The 20431-nt window shown below is 60.2% G+C and overlaps 1 protein-coding gene across 9 annotated transcripts in view; it reads right to left on the bottom strand.

Annotated features, from left to right (window-relative positions):
- SEPTIN9 (septin 9) overlaps window positions 1-20431 on the bottom strand; it is a 151940-nt gene that overhangs the window by 22988 nt on the left and 108521 nt on the right. Inside the window, exon 1 of one of the 9 annotated variants that reach the window (XM_019818314.3) lies at window positions 10819-10907. The exons of 5 other annotated variants lie outside the window; for them this stretch is intronic. The gene's annotated coding sequence lies outside the window, so the exon portion shown is untranslated. Of the gene's footprint in view, window positions 1-1361; window positions 1621-10221; window positions 10357-10586; window positions 10725-10818; window positions 10908-20431 lie in introns of those variants that run through there. 3 more of the 9 variants (XM_019818315.3, XM_019818317.3, XM_003997238.6) reach the window with 3 other exon arrangements.

The following is a 20431-nucleotide window of genomic DNA, read 5'->3' as shown; positions in this document are numbered from 1 at the left end:
CACCCCCCACCATCACACTCGCTGTGTGACCCAGAGCAAGGAACTTAACCTCTCCGCACCTCCATTTTCTTCTGTGTAGATTGGGACAATACTACTGCTTGCCTCCCGAGAGCCCTGGGAGAATCAAACAAGATTGTTTACGAAGCACACGAACAGTGCCCAGTCAGTGCTCTAAGCAGCTGTACAGGAAACAGAAGCCCATACCCAGCTCTCCAGCTTGGGTGAATGGACTGTCTCCCCAGCTCTGACCAGCTCTGCAAACAAGGCTCCTCACAGAGGTTCTCTCCTGCTCTGCTCCTGGAGGAACCCCTCATTTCCCCAGTTGTTGAATGAATGAATGAATGAGTGAGTGAGTGAATGAACGGACGAATAGGAAACTCGCTACCCTTCCTTCCTCCTCTCTTCCCAGAACACTGTAAGGGGCCGGCCCCTGCTCCCCGGCCAAGCCGGGTGGCGCCTCTCGGCCCGGCCCCAAACTGCTGGCCTGCATCCTCTCCCACGGGCTTCCCCACGGCCTTCGGCCTTCGGCGTGTGGCAGGATGGGCATGGGATGTTAACCATTTCCAGTCTCCGTCGTCCTCTGGAGCCACAAAGCACCGAAGAGGAAGGACGGACGACGGATGGACGGACTTCCGAGGACAGCTCCTGCCCATTCAGGAAATTTTGCTCAGGAAATGGGGGGGAAGGGCGCCCAGAGGAGGAGAGGTGGGCAGAGACTGGGCCGGTGGGCAGGGGCTTGGACCACCCCGGTCGCTGCCCCAAGCCGCTCCCCACCGCTGCAGACGGCCTGGCCAGTGCAACAGGGACAAGCGAGTCCCCAGCGTGGAGGGACCAGGCTGTCGGTCACCGGGCAACCCCGGAAGACATGCCCTCCTGGGAACTCGGGTCAGTCGGTTAGTTTCATAGCCCAAGGGTGACTCTTCCTGCTGTCCCCTAATCTGCGGTTCACCAGCTACACGTGACCTGCCTCCAATAACTCTGACCCAGCCAGCCTTGGAAACATACCCAGTCCCGGGGCCCAGGGGCTCAGCCTGGACCGCAGACGCAAGGCGCCGGCCGGGCCCAGTGAGCAGCGCTGACCCCCGGGGCTGGGCTGGGCTTGGGCACCTCTCAGTCTGCAAAGCGCTCAAACTCGCTTTATCACACGGGATCCTGGGCTTCCGGGGATAACGGGCCGCGACTCTCGACTCTCGAAATGAGACCAAAGTAACAAGATCACAGGGCTCTTACACGGGTGACGACGGAAGAAAGTTAAACTAGCGAGCACACCAGTCCGGGGGGGGGGGGGGTCCCACCCTCACGGGACCCTGCCCGCAGGCGGCCCCCAGGCGGCCCCGCACCCTCCACACCCCCCGGGGTACCTGCCGGCAGATGGGAACCTTCTGAGGTGTCCTCCCTGAGATCGCAGCAGCGGTGGAGGCCACAGGGGTGGGAGCCCGTCGCCTCCCAGGTCCCCTCCCAGGTCCCTCCGCCCCGAGGCTCCGGGAAGGAGCCACATTCATATGGTAATTTCTGCCTGTGAACTGGCGCGGCACAGAGGGCCCTCCAGCTGCGGGCCGGGAGGAGGGGAGCCTGGCCCGGGCCTGACCGCTCGCTCCCGGCCCTGCCAAGTGGGCCCTTCCCGGGGCGCTCAATTCGGGCTGCGGGGGGAGCGGGCGCCTCGGTGCAGGCGGGGCAAAGGGCCTCGGCTTCCTGCGCTCACGCGGTGGTTTCAGATGACAATGGACACGGGTTTGTTTCACTTCACTTTTCGGTGGCTCCCTGCAGATGATGCCGCGGCCCTCGCCCCCTCCCTGCACCCCAGAGGCAGCCCCCCGCGCCTCCACCCTCCCTGGAAGGAAAGGTCTCCCCGGGGCCAAGGCCGGTGGGGGAAGGGGGAGCGCGTTCTCTCAGGAAAAAAAAAAAAAAAGAAAGGCCGCTCCCACACCCCAGTCCTCCTTTCCCTCAGCTTCCTCTAGGGGGGAAGGGGGAGAGGGAGGAGGAGGGGGTCACACAAAACCCAGCCACTCCCTCCACCCACTTCCTCTCTCACACTGCGGGAGTTCACTGCTGCAGCTGAGAGAGAGAGAGAGAGAGAGAGAGAGAGAGAGAGGAGAGAGAAAAAAGAGGGGAGGGGAGGGGAGGGGAGGGGAGGGGAGGGGAGGGGAGGGGAGAGGAGAGGAGAGAAGAGACACGCAAACCTTCCTTAGTTCTGGGCCCACGGAAACCGGAAGTCAGCTCCAGGACTCAGCTGCAGACCCGAATGGCTTCTCTGTGCCCCCACCCCCGCCCCCCAAACCCATCCACAAGCCCATTCACCGCTGGATGCAAAAGGAAACAAAAGGACCCCTGGCGAATCGCCCAGACACAGACTCAAGACAGGTCACGGGGGAAAGTGCAGGAGAGAAAGCAGCCCGCAGCGACCGCCCCCCCCCCCGCCGCCGCGCCCCCCCCCCCCGCCGGGGACACAGGGCGCGCCCCCGCCCGTGCTGGCGAACCAACTATCGCACGACCACGACCGGCAATTCCGGGGAGAAGTGAAAACACAAGTCCGCACCAAGACAGGGGCACCAACATCGAGTGCTGCGTGATTCACAGCTCTTGAAAAACGGCGACAGCCCCGATGCCCGGCTACTGATGAAGGGGTAAGCAGCACAGGACGGGACCACCGCGTGGAACACTATTCAGCCAGTAAGAGGAGCCAAGCGCTGACCCCTGCTACCACGTGGACCTTGAAGACACCGTGGCATAAAAAGCCACCTGTCCTCTGATGCCACATTTATAAAACGCCCAAAGCAGGCAAATTCACAGAGGCACGAGGCAGCTTCGTGTTGCCAGGGGCTGGGGGCAGGGAGCTGTTCGTGGGAACAGGGTCTCTTCTGAGATGATGAGAATGTTCTGGAATTAGTCGTGATGACTGGGTAACGTTGGGACGCGCTAAAAACCTCTGAACTGTACACTTTAGACGACTGAATTTTAACGGCGTGTGAAGCGTATCTCAATAAAGCTCCGAACAACAGCAATAAAACAGGTAACCTGCTCCCCAGTGACCAGGGGTGAGGGCTGTGTCCTCGTCCATGGCCAGCTCCCAGCTCCGATCCAACACCCCGCCTCCAGGTGCCCCCCAACTCTGCAGCCCGGCGAGTGGGGGCGCTGGCAGGCTCCCTGGCCCTGCGACTCCCCCCCCCTTGCCCTCTCTGCTCCTGACCCCACCGGTGCTCATTAGGAGCCCCCTTTAATACAGAAGGAAACCAAAACCTCAACCTGAAGGGAGGGGAGACTGGGATTCAAACGCAGCCAATCAGCAACCACAGAGGGTCCCTGGGCAGGAGGGACAAGGGAAAACCCACTCAGCACTCCCCTCCCGGAGGCAGGGACACCTGCGACCCCTTACACGTACCGGAACCAACCGGGTGAAGCAGCAGCAGGCCCCAGGCCCCCCCCACACACACGCGCACACGCACACACCGGGCAGGTGTTCAGTCTTCTGCGCAGGCCCAGCCGCCGGATATCCTGGACCATCTCTGGCACGACCCACCCCGAATCTGTCAGAGGCCCGAGCTTCGCCCTGTCCCGTCCCAAACCCGAAGGATGCTGCTGAACGAGCCTCCGTGGAAACAAGTCACAGAGAATTCACGGAAGCCCCGCTTTCACGGGGCGGCAAAGGCCCCAGAGACGGCGGGGCGGGAGGTCTCTGGCGGCTCACGGTTTAATGATGACTTTAGCGCCTGAGTTTCCGAGTGCCCCGTGGCGTTCGTTAGGGCTTTACTCCCCAGCCGTCCCCGGGGAACCCCAGGGCGAGGGGCCAGCTCAGGGCGGCACACGCGGTGGGACTGTCCTCACCCCGACCGCCCCACAAACACGGGGCCCTCGGAGAACCAGCCTCCCATCCCTGACTCACGTCTCCCCCACAATCTGGGATCTAGCAGCCGACAGGTGCAGGGAGAGGCCACTGGCTCATCCTCCTGCGGGCCCACGATGGGCCCCAGGAGATGTGAGCAGGCCAGGCCTGGGTTTCAGGCCCAGAAGCATTTCTGCACCTTCCTGCTGAGTGGTGTCCAAAACGCGTTGCTGGGCAGATGTATAAGGAAATAATGAAGACAGAAGTGGCTGTTGGCACACGGGCAAGGTGTGACTGACCAGGTGCTCCGGTTCCACTGTGAGCCCCGGGGGGGGGGGGGGGCTGGGGAGGCAGCCAAGACCTTTGGAAGGATGGCGAAGGTCAGCTGAGGAACTCTGTGCAGGAAGAGCAGGAAGCAGGAAGCAGGCACCTGCTGAGGCCATGTGGACAGGTGGGCACCACACCCCCCAGCCCCTCCTCTGCCCCACCCCCACCCCCCACATGTTCCCTGAAATTTCCCCTGTGGTCCCGCTCCCCCAGCCGCCCCTGAGCTGCTCTCCTCTGTGTCTCCAGTGAAATTCCAAAGAGCCCAGAAGGAGCATCTCAACACTCCGGGCCCTGAAACCTTTGCTGAGTCCCAATTGCAAAGTAGCTGCTTCCTGGGACCCCCCCCACCCCCCCACCCCCCCCCAGCAGGTCCTAGGACACCTTCCTAGAGCCTCTCATCTTACAGCTGGTGCATCTTTTTAAATGTTTATTTATTCTTGAGAGAGAGAACGCAAGCAGGGAGGGGGAGAGAGAGAGAATCCCAAGCGGGCTCCACGCCGTCCGCACAGAGCCCTCCTCAGGGCTCGATCTCATGAGCCAAGCCAAAATCAAGGGTCGGACGCTTCACTGACGGAGCCACCCAAGCTGGTGTGTACTTGCCACCTAACTGGGATGGAAGCTTCTGGAAGGCCTGCCTCGTGGGTCTCCCTACCCTGCTCAGCCCAGGGCCGCCCCGAGGTCAGGACTCACGAGAACGGCAGGCGAGGGGTTGCACGCACTTGGCACCTCCCCGTCCAGGTTCTGTGACCTCCCTGCTGACCCCGTGAAGCGGTACACCTTCCGGAAACTGGACGGCGGCTCAGAGGCGACGCGGCACGTGTGTAAGGCCGCGGGGCCGTCGACAGGTGCACGGCAGGCACCACCAGGCGGCTCCCTGGCCCCACGTGTGAAGCTCTCCCTGCAATGTCCATCCTCGCACGGAATCTGGGGAGCGGGCCGCTCTCCCAGCGAGCGAGCAGGTCGACAAAGCAGATGTGGGGGCTGGTCAGGAGCCTCAGGAAACGCTGACCCGGTCCTAGGTGGCCGGCTGATGCCAAGTTCACAGAGGTGGGGCTGGTCCCTGGGCCCAGGTCTCCACCAAAGAAAGACAGGGGTCTCCTGGCCGCCCCACCCTTGCCCGCCTCTCCCCTCACCTTCCACAGGAACTTCCGCCAGGCTCCTCACTGTTCCCCAACCTCCCGGCTTCCACCCGGAGTCACCGCCCGCCTCGCTGGGAGCCTCACCTGGACGCTGAGTTCCCTTGGTTCGGAACGGCCCCCACATCCTGCCTCCAAGGGCCTCCGCCCGCTGGGGCCCTAAGAGGGGACTCGGGGAGGGCTCACTCTACACCTGAGTAGGGGACACATGGGAAGGCGGGGCGGGGGGGAGGGGTCCCAGCTCCAGTGCTGCCAATCTGGCATCAGCAGATAAGTCACTGAACCCGTGGGGCCGACCTGCTTCCCAGGCCTTCGTCCCGGCATCTGCCTCCAAGATGGGGAGGAAAGCACCAGAGGAGGGCACAACGGGCTTCTGCCCTGAACCGGAACATTCCGGACGCGCGGGAAGACCGACAGGAAGGTGCCAACAAGGCTTGTTGGGCACTATTCAGCAGCACAGAGGAAGCATGAAGTGGCCCCTCGGCTGGCCAGGTGGGCTCTGGGGGGGCGGTGAGGAGGGCACTCGGATCGACATAGGTCAAACCGGCCTTGGGCTGAGGTGGCCTGGAGCAGAGGTGGCTCAAGGAATCAGCTTAAAACTCATTTATTCTGGGGGCGCCTGGGGGGGCTCCGTCGGTTGAGCGTCCGACTTTGGCTCAGGTCACGATCTCGCGGTTCGTGAGTTCGAGCCCCGGGTCAGGCTCTGTGCTGACGGCTCGGAGCCTGGATCCTGCTTCCGATCCTGTGTCTCCCTCTCTCTCTCTGCCCCTCCCCCTGCTCACGCTCTGTCTCTGTCTCTCTGTGAAAAAGAAGTAATTTTAAAAGACTCATTTATTCTGTAATAAAGAAACTTATTCCTAATAGGCAACCTTACGTGTTCCCCAAAGAGAAACTTTCTCAGTTTCCACCTGTCATGTAGGGCATGAGGCAGCCTCGTCACCTCAATAAATTCCCCAAGAGGAAGACAGAGGGCTCCGCACACCGGGCCCGGAGTCAACTGTGGTCAGCAGGACGGGCCCTGTTGGAGGGCCCAGCCCTGCATTAGCAGAGCATGTGATCTGCTTTTGCAGATCTCCCAGCAGCGACTCTCCCTCCGACCCAGGGGGGCCCCTGCCCCCCCCACCCCCGTCATGGGTCTTTGGAGCCCACAGCTGATACCCGCCAACGGGTGGCAACGTGGATCCTGTCCTCAGTCCCCTACTTCCCCGGAACCAGGGCACAGAGTGGGGGCCGGGCCATCTGGTCCAGTCCCCTGCACCGGGAGGATGTATTCAGATCCCCAAGAAAAGAAACACTCCAAGGAGGGCACGTATATAGGCAGTAGGGCCACGGGCTGTTCTCGTAAGGCTCTCCGGAGCTGGTCGTACAGAAAGCAGAGGATTTGGACAAAAGATGAAAAGCTTTGGGCAAACCGTGCTGACTGTGCTGACCGTGCATGCATTCAAACGTTAACTGAGCAAGCTCCTGGGAGGTCCGGGGCCCGGAGACAGAGATCAATAAAATGCAATCTCCACACAAGTCCACAGTCTAGGGAAAGACAGGACACAATGTCCCCGTCCGGTCCGTGTGTGGGGGGGGGGGTTTCCCACGCAGGAGAGTGAATTTGAAATCACCGTCCCGCTCCTGCTCCGAGCTAGGAAAATCTTATCTGTGGTCCCAACGTCAAAGGCCTGGTGACAGGCACCTAGAACCTGGCCTGGGAGATAAGGGAGGAGATAAGTATCTGGGGGGTAGGACACACTCCGCTGGGGACATCAGCAAGGACACTCCAATGACCGTTCAGATGACTGGGCACTCGGTGCCTGGCATTTGCAGGGCAGGGCAGGGCAGGGGCTGGCAGGCCTCTGGGGACACAGGTCCCGGAAGTGGGGATTGCAAGCCAGGTGCAAAATGGAGAAAATCAATGCCTGGTGAGCCCTTCTTCCCCAAGGCCAAGTGTGGGGGCGGGGGGCGGGAGGGAGGGAGGGAGGGGCAGGGTCAGTGTCAGTGACTCAACCCCAGCCTGGAGCTGGGGTTCCGAGGGCCACCTTGGCTGCTCGGGAGCCAACATCTCCCCGAGGGTGGCCCCCCCACCCCCAGCTTCAGGAGAGGCACAAGAAATTTGGGGGTGCCTCTGCCACGATCCAGCTAAACTAAAACGTCTAAACATCACATTTCGGTTGGAACAGCCAGGAAGAGGGGAGTGAGCTGACGGGCTCACCCTCGCCTTTCAGACCCCTTGTGAGAAGCTGCAGCCCCCCAAACCAAGGCCCAGACCCTCTTCCCGGAAACCAGCTTCCGAGGGCTGAGCACCAATTCTGCTCTCAAGGTGGGAACGGGCTGGTCCAGAGGGCAAGGGCCCGAACTTAGAATCAGAACTCGGAACTCCTGGGCCCGGCGGCCCGGCCCTTCCCGGTGGCGATAACAGAGAAAGAGAGGAAGGGGCATTTGGACCCCACTCACCCACCCCAGCCCAGGGACAAGCCAAGGCGGGCAGGCTGGAAGGCCTATCATTAGCTGTGGGCCTCCCCTGGCTTCCCAGCCTGCTCCTCGGAGAACGGGCTGGCCCGCACAGATGACTTCACTGCCTGCCACCCTGGGGAGCGTTCCTGGGAAGGCCTCGCAAGGCTCCACTGAGCGCCTGAGAGCAGGTCCCTACCTGTCCGAGGAACCAGGATGGCTCTCAATAAACAAATCAAAGCCTGCCGCTGGAAGGCAGAAGTCTGGGAATGGAGTCTTGGCCAAGGGCTGCGATTTCTGCTGGAAGCATCTTCCCCGAGAGCTCGGCTGCGGGGAAGCGGGCAGCGGTGATCTCCGAGATCACCAGCCCTGAAATAAAGTCATCCCTCCTGTGCACCTGGCCAAGGAGAGCAGGAGGGAGCCCAGAACCCCTTGGGTGGCCTGGGAAAGCTGGCCCGAGCCTTAAATGTGCAGGGGGCATCGGATAACGGAAGCTCCTAAGCCTTTGACAACACAGGAAGCTAGGCTAGAGGCTGGCGGGGGTGCTTTCTTAAGGATAGGGTCTTCCCCTTCTCTGAAGGCCCCTAGGGAATGCGTCTCATCCTATCTGACAAGAACAGCTCAGGCTATGACACAACAGGAAGTGGGGAGGGTACGTGGCTGGGGAAGAGGGGAGGGGGTGGTGGGAGGTAGGTCAGCCCAGAGACTCTGGTTGCCTTAAGGGGTGCGGGGCTTCTGGGGCTTCTGTTCTCGAGGCTTGGGGCACTCAGGGAACGACCCACGGGCCCCAACCTGGGCTGTCTTTGGCTTGGGTGGGCGGGGCCTTGTGGCTGCCCCCTCCCCACGTCTCAGAGCGCCCTGTGCCCCACACAGAGTAGGCCCTCCCCACACGCCAGCTGAACTGGCCACCGTCCCTGACACGGTGCCAGTCAAACGGAGCAGTCTGTCGGAAATACAGACAGAAACCAGCAGACACATTAGTGATGCAGGTGCCCCAACACGGAAATAATCGGGGGGGGGGGGGACAGTGGGGATGCCCAGGAGGGGTCACCGACAACGCAGACGTTAAAAGGGGTCAGCCACAGAAGAGGCCTCCCTCCGTAGTCTCACCTGAGCCCGAAGGAGACCCAAAGAGACAGAAGCAAGCATCCCACCCTTCCAAAGAGGTCCCACACAGACACGGGTCCTCCAGCCCCAAATGGTCAAACAAACTCATTCTGCTTCCTATTTCCTGAACAGGAGCCCCCCTGGGTTGCCACGGGGAGCCAGCCAGAAGAGAAGTGACATTTATGTAAACACCCACGGAGGCCAAGCGCCCATGAACGAGGTGGGAAACCCACACGTGATTAGAAGGGCTTAGAAGGGGACATAAGGGATTTGAAGGGAATGGGGGGCTTTTTCTCCGTCCTTGCCTAACAGAATTTTCCGTGCGGGATCCAAACCAAATTCCTGCTAGGGTGCTATCCCTACCGCCAGAAGCCACTGCCCGGGCGGCACATTTTCCTCCAGGAAAGGAATTCCAAACTTCTCTTTGGTGAGCAGAGATGCTCCCCCAAACCTCTGACAAAAGGGGCAGAATTTCCTGGCAGAGAGGAAGCAGAGGGGCACCAGGACTGGCTGAGTCGATCCCCAGGGGGCAGTGGGATGAAGTTTTGGGAGCAGAGGGCACAGGCTCTGAAGCACCCCGGCCACCCCAGCGCTGGTGCACGAGGGGGGCGGGGGGGGGGACTCGCCCGGCTGGCTGTGGGATTTGAGTCTGGGGGATTTCCCATCGTCTCGGCTGGAAAGTTCTTTGGAAGGCACGTCCCCAAGGAGCTCCTCCCTCACCTCCACCCCCCCACAGCCCCGTTCCTTGACAGGGAGTGGCATCGGCCCCCCAGGATGCTCCGGGCACAAGCCGCCTTCCAGACGCCCCCCCCCTCCCGCCGTCCCCAGGACCCAGAGACAGCGCGGCAGGGTCCCCCGCGCCCATACCAGATGGGACACCCACATGTCCAGGGTCTGCCGAAGCTAGCCTCCCAGCCGCCCGCCCCAACGGCTGACAATCTGTGCGGAACGATTTTAAGAGGCAGCGGTGGCCAATCCGAGTGCCTCCCGGGCCTCCTGGAAGCCAGGGAAGCCCCCAGCGAGTGGGAAACCGGCTGTGAGAAACTCCCCGCCGCGGGAGGACCTGGCCACTCGGCTTAGCTGGCCCAATATTTACAAAGAGATAGCTGTGGCCGCACAAAGCCCTTTTCTCCTGCTCCGCGGCCGAAAATCTGGGCCCCGCGTGGAGACCGAGCTCCCGCCGCCCCTCTCCCGGGGACCCAGAGCCGTCCCGCCGGCTGGTGGTGGGGAGCGGGGGGCCGGGCCCGGGTGGGGGACAGGGACCCCCGGGGAGGCGCCGCGCGCGGCCCCGCCACCGGGCCGTCGGAGGACCGCCGGGCGGCCGCACCACCTGAGGGCCCCCGGCCACCGCCGGTGCGAGGCCGCAAGGAACAAAGGGAGCGGAGGACTCACCCCTGCAGCTGAGTCGGGCTGCGCTGGCTGCCGGAGAGCGCGGCCCGCCCACCGGGTCACATGGCTCGGAGCCGAGCAGAGGATCAAAGGGGCTTTGTGGCCGCGGAACAAGGAGCCTCCCAGAGCGCGGGCAGAGGTAGGAGGGACCGCCTGAGCCCGGAGGCTCGGGGGCAGGGCGAGGGGAGCAGAGGCGGGGGGCGGGGGGCGGAGGAGAGAAGGGGCGCCCGGCTGCAGGCCCGAAACCAACCGGGGTGCATTCTGTGCGTAAGAAACGCCGAGGAGCCGAGCTCCCGAGCCGGCCTCCAGGAAAGCGACAGGGTCCCCCAGGAAAGAGCTCCGGGAGGGAGAGAGGGAAGACGGCTCACCTGGACGTCCAGTCCCAACTGCCCCGGCCACAAGTCAGGGCGCCCGCAGAGTCCCCTCCTCCCAGACCGTCCTGCCCGGGGGAGGCGGGCGGGACGGGAGTGCAGGGTGGTGCCGGGAATCTGACACTGCCCGGGGGCGCCCTCGGTCCCTGCGGCCCCGCCCAGCACCCCCCTCCCTTTGCCAGGTGAGCCCCAAACGGGTCCTGACCCCCGGCCGGCTCAGATAACACACCCAGGCTATCGGACGGGCTCCCTCAGGTCGGCAGACCTCCCCCAGGAAAGCGGTCAAGGGCCAAAGCCTCAACTGCCTAAGCGCGCCCTCGAGAAGGGGAACTGGGGCCGGGCGGGGCGGGGAGGTACGGGCGGGGCCAGCTCACCCTGAGCACTTTCTTTCTTCCCGGAGCCGCGGCTTCTACAGCCCTCAGGGCCCTGGCAATGAGTCACCCTCCCCCGCAGAGCCCGGTGTGGTGCTGGGACCCTCAGGGGGGATGGGCTAGGTGGTCCCCAGAGGGAGGAGCTTGGGAACCACCCTGTTTGGGGCTGGGCCTGGACGCTGGGATCTGCCAGACCCATCCCGTGCCACGACCTCTGACCCCTGAGTGAGTCGCTCCCAGGCGCTGGAGTGGCCAAGGGAGCCCCAGGCCTCCTCCCCACTAGCAGAGAGCTCCCGCGGGTTTCGGGGGGATTTGCAGGGGCGGGGAGTGAGTCGTTCAAGTGCAGAGGAGCCCTGAGGGACACCTTGAGAAGGTGGTGTGAGGGCCAGCTGGCCCAGACCCGCTCCCCAGGCCGGCTCTCCTTCCCAGTCCCATGCCCCCCACGTGGCTGGTGGACGAGGCCCCCAGGCACCCACCCACTGGCCACACTGGCAAACCGGCCACATCCAGCTGGTCCCCCTGGGGTTCCTCGGAAGCCAGCTCTCCCCAGCAGCACCAGCCCAAGCACTGCCCACCCCTGATGGCCACGGACTCCGGACCATGAAGGCTTCAGGGGGCCGCTGTCCTCCCCTCCCCACCCCACGCAGAGTGCAAAGCCGCCGCCGTGGTCTCTGGGCACCTGGCCAAAGACGGAGAGCGTCCAGGGGAGGGATGCGTGTCCGGAGATCTTGTTCCCATCACGGCGGGAGGGGGGACGGTGGTGGATCTGAGACGCGGGCCTCGGAGGCGGACGCCAGAATCAGGCCCCCTTCCGGGGAGGGAGCTTTGGCTCATGACCCAACCCTGCGGGCTCGGGCCCTCCCCACCTGTAAAATGGGCCCATCAACTGTAGTCACGAGAACTAAAGTGGGACAGGACGACCAGAATCAGGAAGAGCGGCCACTCAAAATTGACGCCTCTCTTTCCTCCAAGAAGGTGGTTTCCTAGGATGGGGAGTCGAGGGCCGGGGAGGGGGGGGAGGCTCCTGCCACCCCCTGCCCACCCTGCTGGGCCCCTGTCACTGGGGCCCCGAAGGACAGTTCCAAGAACCATGGACAAAGGATGCCGGCGGGGGGGGGGGGGGGGGGAGGGGAGCCTCCTGTCCCAGGTGTCAAGGTTAACAAGGAGCCTGGATATGCACCTCCACTCTGCACCTGTCCTGTGGGCAGAGGGCCGCCTTCTCAGTACTCCCCTTAGAAGCTCCTTCTCTGCCCCTGACCTAGCTTTGCCCCCCAGGGCCCACCACCCCTTCCGGGCCACACGTGGGCAAACCTCACGCTCTCCGAGGCTGCCCCTTGCCCTACCTCCTCCCCTCCCTGCTCACCTCTGGCCCAGGAGACAACCTGGGTGCTTTCCACATGTTCCCTCACTCATCGCTCACCCGATGGGGGTCTCCAGAGCACAGGAGGAGGGGGTCCCTGGACTAGAGGAACAGCCTGAAGCCCGCAGGGCTCCCCGCCTGATCCCCCAGCAGAAAACAGAAGGCAGGTCCCCGATAAGCACCCCACGTCTGTAATTCTCAAGTTTCCAGTAGCCACATTGAAAACCGTAAGAAACAGGTGACGTGTCATACATTTCACTTAATGGAGCCAGAATATTATCAACTCCACACGTCATCAACATAAACACTTTTTAGGTATTTTACATTCTTTCTGCTTTCCGTACTGAAGTCTATGAAGTCCAATGTGCACCGTGCACTTACGGGACCCCCCCCCCCCCACCTGCCCCCGGCTTGGACTAGCCACGTTTCAAATGGCTACCGTCCCGGACATTCTCGATTTCACCCTGGTTACACCAGACCCTTGGACAGCTGTTTACGTAGACCGTCTGATTGTAGCCCCACACCCCCTTTTCAACAGCGGGGGTGTGGCTACTTTGGGGGTGCCGCAGGGCACAGCTTGATGGGACCCACCGTAGCTTTACTGAAAGATATCGCTGAGGCCACCGATCTCTACATCACAGTGTCCCCCTTCTGCGGATGTACTGGGGCCATTTGCAAAGGGAGAGAGTGGAGAATGGCGGGGGGCGGTGGGAGCCCAGGCGGGGACCCCAAGAAAGGAGAAAGGGAGAGGAGCGTGCGGTCCAGCTGAACTACCACAAACCCTGCCCTTTCTGAGCCCAGGGATTCCACACTCCAACATCCCCTCGTGTATGTCCTTCCAACCACGACTCATCCTGCCTCTGTTTACTGGTTCACAAACAGCTTCACTGGTTAGAAAAGAAATCTATAAAGACAGAAAGCAGACTGAGGTTGCCAAACTGGGGGCGGGGGGAGCAGTGGGAACTGACTGCTTAATGGACGTGGGGTTTCCTTTGGAGCTGATGAGAATGTTCTGGAGCTAGATCATGGTGCTGTTGCACAACACTGTGAAAGTGCTAAGCCTTTCGAACGGTAAAGTTCACATCCTGTGTGTTTGATGCCATAAAAAAAAGTATTTACGGAAAAAAAAGCAAGTTTAATGCAGCCTTTTTTCTCTTGAGCGAGGGCGCCCTACTCCCCAGGGGCCTCCCGGAGGAGCCAGTCCCGCCCACACCTGTCCCCAGGCCTGTGGCCTCCACAGCTGCAGGGGCACAGGTTTCTGTTGTGTGAGGCCTCTGTCGCAGCGGCCCCAGGACAACTCACACGGCCTGCAGTCCCAACCAGACCACTCTAAGGGGGGAGCTTCCTCGCAGGAATGAAGAAACGGGACACTCCAGGCCAGAAGGAAACTTTCGGGTCCAGGAGCAGCAAATAGGATCCCTCCCAGCCCCAACGAGGGGGATCTAAGTCGAACTGTCCAACCCTGAGCTCGACCGACCCTTGCCCACAAAGCCAAGGAAGCCCCACTACTGGGCACCAGGAGGCCGTGCGGTGGAGTGGGGGGGGGTGTCCCCTGCTGACAAGGATGCCCTAGACCATTTCCGCCAGTGGGTGCTGCTCACCCACTGGCCTCCCTGGGGGAGCCGCCAGGGAGCTGGAGGCACTGGTCAGCTGTCCTGCCACAGGGTCCTATTCTGAGAGCCACAGGGGGACAGCTGGGTCAGGCTCCCACTTCCAAATGGGCCCACTGGGAGTAGAGCACGGTCCGAGGGCATCACCCACCCTGCAGTGCCGGGATGCCCACGTGATGCCCCTGTGATGCCCGAGACCCTCATGTGGCTCACAGCAGCAGCAGAAGGGAAGGGAAGTGGTCACACCACACCCTCCCTCTCCCTCTCTCTCTCTCTCTCACACACACACACACACACACACACACACACGCACGCACGCACGCACACGCCCCAGGGCCCGGGGCCCCCAACTCGCTCCTGCCAAGCCTCAGCCCTCCTACAACTTCTTTCCCAACCCACCCTGGGCAAACCCCGCGGGAGGCAGCCGATGCTTCCCATCAAAGGCCAAGAAGAAAGGATCCTTCCCTCTCCTCTGCCGGACGGTCACTGGACTCCCACACGGGAGGGCAGGGGGCTGCCGCTGATGTGGGAAGCCAGCAGGTGCAGCCACACACACCCCCCCCCGGGGGGAGGGGAGCCCACACAAGGTCCTGCTGTCCCTGGGGAGGTGGGGGGTCCCAGAGGCCCCAGGGTGAGGGCTCAGGCCTGCCTGCAGAGAGAGATGCCTGCAAAGTCTCTCTCTCGCCGCAGGCTAGCGTTGCAGGCTGACGGTTGAGTCACAACTAGCTGACGTCTTTCTTCAGGTCCCTTTGCAACCTGGCCGAGGAGCAACCCAGGCAGGCTGCCCCCCCCCCCCCCCCCCCCGTCTCAAACACAAGCCCCCTCCTTGGGCCCGTGGGCTCTCTCCCCACCGCCTAACAGTCGGTCTGCATTGTGGCTTCTATCTTTCCACCACCTGCTGGCATCGTAACCTCCGTCTGGCTTCTGCCCTTCTCACTGGTAACCGACCACTTGACAAAATTCTCAGGGCTGCTACCTGGCTCCGCCCACCTGGCGGGCCCCTCCCCTCATCCCCCAAGGCAGGGGTTTGCACAGCACAACAGCACAGGGGGATCTCCTCCGCCCTCATCCCAGCCCCCCTGGAGAGAGAGGAGAACAGCCTCTCCTCCGTCCCCAGAGCCACCCCAGGGACCGGCTTCCCAGCTCGGCCACCTCTCACACATGCCGTTTTCTAATGAGCCTACACCCCCTGTCCAGGCCCTGCCGTCTCCCAAACCCCACCTAAAATTCACTCCCACCCCCTGCCCCGCTCCCCATTAAAGGCCACCGCCTCCAGGGAGTCCTCCAGATGGCCTCCCTCAGCCGGGACCACCCTTCGGTCCCCCGGATCTGGAGCACTTGCCAGGCTGACTTACTCACCCGCTCCTGGAACGTGTTTGGGGAGCGCAGGGCAGGAAGGCCCCGCTTCCTCCTTTCTAACAAGCGTGCCTCCCTCCTCCACTGTCCCTCAAGGAGGCTTTAATACGCATTTCTTTCTCCTCTAGAAAAGCCACCGTGTCAACAGTGTGTCTTAGAAACGATGTTATGATATCTTAACTTTAGGAAATTGTGCTCCTCGTCTGCAGCCACCGCTTGTCATCTCATTATCCCGGTGCATTATCCCGGCTCGAGGGCCACTCAGTGGGATCAAAGAAGCTCCAGGCACACTCCCAGCCCCACCCACCCCACCCTCCCTCGGTAACTGCGCGCCCTGGGGCTCCGAACTCCCAGCGGATACAAAGCCAGAATCCTAGCTGCCCAGCATCGGAACACTCAGACCCTACAAAGACCAGTAAAAACCCCCAAGGTGTCTATGGAACACTCCGGGGTGTCAGGAGGGAGGACCGCCAGGTGGGGGCGCTCCAGGTCGCCTTTAGGTGTGATACTGTGGGTCCTCCCCTCCCCTTCGCTGAAACAAGGGCCCAAACCAAAAAGCCCAGCAGCTGATAGGATTTTGAGTCAAACCATACAGGGTTTCGTATTTAGAGGGGGACCGAGGCTCCGGGACGCGGGCTGAGAAAGGGCAGGATTATTGGTTTGGTTTCTGGAAACAGGATCTCAATCCTAGCAGCACGCCATCCTTCTTAGGGGGAGCGGGTAAGAAACAGGGACGCCCGGGCCCCACCCCAGCAATTCTGATTTAACTGATCTAGGGCTTGGTATTTTTGGAAAATTTCTCAGGGGACTCTGACGTGCGGTCCGGGTTGAGAAGTACCGTTGAGGCCTGATAGATGCATACACACACACAGCTGGGATCTGGCGAGATCCTGACAGCATTTGGAGCGGAATGCACCCAAGAGGCACGCTCGGATGAGTGCAGCTCGCAGGGTCAACAGCTCCTTCAACCGTCCGGGGGAAGCGTCCATCCTCAAGAGGTCTTATCCTGCCTTAGGACAAAATCAACCCTTCGGCCCAGAGAAACTTGGTTTTAACCCCGAAGGTCCGCGCAGTTCTTGCTGACCGGGGGAGGGGGGGGGGCGGTGCTGGAGATTCAGCGGGCCAGGCTCGGGCTTTTGCTAAAGCATCTCCACACAGCCCACGGCCTGGCCGGGACTCGGAAAAGAGCAAGAAAAAGGACATCTGAGCTCCTGAAATCTCTTGATCTAAAAGCAGAACTCGCAAAAGAACACGGTTGCCATCATTCCCCTCTGCCAAGCAACCAGGGAAGTCGGACTTTATCACAAGAGATGAGAAGTCTTTGCACCACACCTAAACAGACACTCCCAAAGCTATCGACTTCCCATCTGTCCTAAGGGGCCATTTATCTTGCCAAAAAGTCATTTGTTTTCCAGGAAATGTTCCTCTCCCCCTCCCTTTCCCCTACTAGGATAGTATAGAAGCTTCAAATTCTAACTGCCCATCTGAGTCATATTTTTCTGCAAACTCCCATATGTACATGATTAGAGCTATCTTTTCTCTTGCTCATAGGTATGGCTTTTTATCGGTTTAATTTGGGGGGCTGGGGGGGGTGCGGCGCCTGTCAGTTTAATTTGCAGGCCCCCAAGGACTGAACCTAAGAGGATAGAGGAAAAGGTTTTCCTCACCAGCACCTACTAAAAAAAAAAACCCAACCCCCCCCCCCCCCCAAAAAACCCTCTCTTCACTGCAGATCCACACCTTCCACACCCACAGCCAGGAATTCAGACCTCTGGTTCTCAAAGTCTGTTAAAGCAGGAAAATTTGCCCTGCAAGACACCCCCATCCTAAAACTTTTCCACAACTATATCGATCAACTGCTAACCCTCCACCATCCCTCTTTTGAGGTTCACAAGTATATACACCAGCAGATCAAATGTTTGACATTTTATAATGTGAGGGTTTTTTAATTTTAACTTTTTCTTTTTCTTTTCTTTTTTTTTTTTTTTCAACGTTTATTTATTTTTGGGACAGAGAGAGACAGAGCATGAACGGGGGAGGGGCAGAGAGAGAGGGAGACACAGAATCGGAAACAGGCTCCAGGCTCCGAGCCATCAGCCCAGAGCCTGACGCGGGGCTCGAACTCACGGACCGCGAGATCGTGACCCGGCTGAAGTCGGGCGCTTAACCGACTGCGCCACCCAGGCGCCCCTAATTTTAACTTTTTAAAATATTTATGCATTTTTGAGAGAGACAGAGCGTGAGTGGGGGAGGGGCAGAGAGAGAGAGAGAGAGAGAGGGAGGGAGGGAGACACAGAATCTGAAGCAGGCTCCAGGCTCGGAGCTGTCAGCACGGAGCCCGACGCGGGGCTTGAACTCTCGGACGGCGAGATCACGACCTGAGCCGAAGTCGGACGCTCACCCGACTGAGTCACCGGGGCGCCCCCCCCCCTTTATTTTTATTTTAAACTCTTTAATTCCCAACCTTTTCAGACGTGGAACCACTCTGCCTCTACAGTACCTTCTAAGGGCCCCAGAGAGAATGAAGTGGGACACAACGGGTTCGACTTCTCTGGACACAGGCCGGGGTGGGAACAGAGATCACAAGCCCCGCAGGTAGGCTACAGGTTTTTACAATAATATTTCTTTTTTTTTTTTTTTTTAATTTTTTTTTTAACGTTTATTTTTGAGACAGAGACAGAGCATGAACAGGGGAGGGTCAGAGAGAGAGGGAGACACAGAATCGGAAGCAGGCTCCAGGCTCTGGGCCATCATCAGCCCAGAGTCCGACGCGGGGCTCGAACTCACGGACCGTGAGATCGTGACCTGAGCTGAAGTCGGACACTTAACCGACTGAGCCACCCAGGCGCCCCTACAATAATATTTCTAAATCCACATTCCTGGGTTACCAGGGGACACAAGAATGGGTACGCAGCACTGTTTCTTTCTTTCCTTCTTTCTTTCTTTCTTTCTTTCTTTCTTTCTTTCTTTCTGCATTGTTTCTAACGGCAAAAACTGGAAACAACCCGATGTCCGTCGAGGAGAGAACAGAAAGCTGTGGTACATCCACCCACCGATGACCACCTGGCAGCGAAAGTGCACACACCAGAACCACAGGCATGAGGCGCAGGACCTTAATTTGCAAGCACGCAAAACTGCCCAAGGATGCTACTCTACGTGACGCGCTCCCAGTTACGGGACGTGCAAAACAACAGACAGCGCGTGTCGCTGCCCGGGCTGGACAGAGGCTCCAGCTGTTCACTGTCCGAGATGGTGCACGTTTACTAAAAACTCAAGAAATCTTCGGGGGCGCCTGGGTGGCTCGGTCGGCTGAGCGTCCCCCTCGGGCTCAGGTCACGATCTCGCGGTTCGTGAGTTGGAGCCCCGCGTTGGGCTCTGAGCTGACAGCTCGGAGCCTGCTGTGGATCCCCTGTCCCCGTCTCTCTCTGCCCCTCCCTGGCTTGTAAGCATGCTTTCTCTCTCCCTCCCTCTCTCTCAAAAATAGATAAAAAACACAGACGCTGAAGAAATCTTCGCAGGCCCTAGGGAATAAGGAGGCGTGAGCTTTTCGGTGGCTAACCGGCAAAAGTCGTCACCTCCCTGAGCCTCAGTTTACTCACCTGTAAACCGAGGGCGACAAACCACCTGCTGCTGGGCTGCTGGCAAGGAGGCTGCTCAAACCTCCTGCCCTCCCCCCTTCTGGGGTTCTGAGCAAGATGATAACAAGCTGACAACCTCAAAGGGCTTTGAAAACCACAGGATGCTCCCACCTAAGGGGAGCCAGTGACTCCGGGGCCTGTTTTCATGACCTGGCAGAAAACGTCCCAGCCAACGGAAGCCTTGTTTTTTCCTCTGGGGGCAGAGGCCTCGGTCTCAGGCCTGAGGTCTCAGTCTACCTGACACGAGGCTTTTGTCAGCCCCAGGACCCGCTTGTGGTGTGGGGTCCCCGAAACCCCTCACGCCTTTAGGTGAAACCACCATGCCCGTAAACGAAGCGGCCTGAGTGATCCAGGCCCGAGCCGGCCCGGCTCTTTCCTCCTCTGTCTCCTCCCAGGACCAAGAGCTCAGGAAATCACAGGCTGGGAAGCTGCTGGAACATCATTCAGAGAGGGGACGCCGACCCTCCCCGGGCTCACCCCACACACCTGAGCACCCCAAGTGCCAGCCCCCCACCCACCCCCACCCGGGAGCCCACTTTGCTCGGGCTGGACAGAGACTCCAGCTGTTCCCTGTCCGAGATGGTACACGTTTACTAAAAACTCAAGAAATCTTCGGGGGCGCCTGGGTGGCTCAGTCGGGTGAGCGTCCCCCTCGGGCTCAGGTCACGATCTCGCGGTTTGTGAGTTGGAGCCCCACTTCTCTCTCTGTCCCTCGCTCACTCGTGCATGTGCACGCTCTCTCTGTCGGTCTCAAGAAAATAAAAGTAAAAAGCACATGAAAAAAGGAATACACAACATTCAGTGAAAGAAGCCAAAATGAAAGAAAAAATGTGTCTAATAACAGCATGCTCCGTAGCGCCATTTAGGTAAGTTCAAAACCAGACAATATGGGGCGCCTGGGTGGCGCAGTCGGTTAAGCGTCCGACTTCAGCCAGGTCGCGATCTCACGGTCCGTGAGTTCGAGCCCCGCGTCGGGCTCTGGGCTGATGGCTCAGAGCCTGGAGCCTGTTTCCAATTCTGTGTCTCCCTCTCTCTCTGCCCCTCCCCCGTTCATGCTCTCTCTCTGTCTCAAAAATAAATAAACGTTAAAAAAAAAAAAAACAGACAATATTCTCTGCGGGGACGGAACATCTCTGTCTCCCGACGGGAGTGGGGGGAGGGGGGTGGGGAGGGGGGTGCCCTACATGAATCCAGGTAGGTGGTAACATCTCACAGACCCACACACCGAAGACAGTAAACGCCCCGAAAGCTGGTTAAGAGCTGAATGAGACCACCGTCATTTCCTGGCTTTGATAATGAACCAAGCTCTCCTGAGGGAGGATGCTGGGTAAAGGGTACGGGAACTTTCTATGGTTGCTTCTGTAACGTCTTGAGAGGCTAAGGTAACTTCAAGACAAAGCTTTTATTTTTTTTTTAATTTTTTTTTTTAACGTTTATTTATTTTTGAGACAGAGAGAGACAGAGCATGAACAGGGGAGGGGCAGAGAGAGAGGGAGACACAGAATCC

This window comes from Felis catus, chromosome E1 (genome assembly GCF_018350175.1).
Source record: "Felis catus isolate Fca126 chromosome E1, F.catus_Fca126_mat1.0, whole genome shotgun sequence".
In the NCBI taxonomy this organism is placed as follows: Eukaryota; Metazoa; Chordata; class Mammalia; order Carnivora; family Felidae; genus Felis; species Felis catus.
The sequence above is the reverse complement of the archived record's forward strand: the minus strand, read 5'-3'. Positions and strand labels throughout refer to the sequence as shown.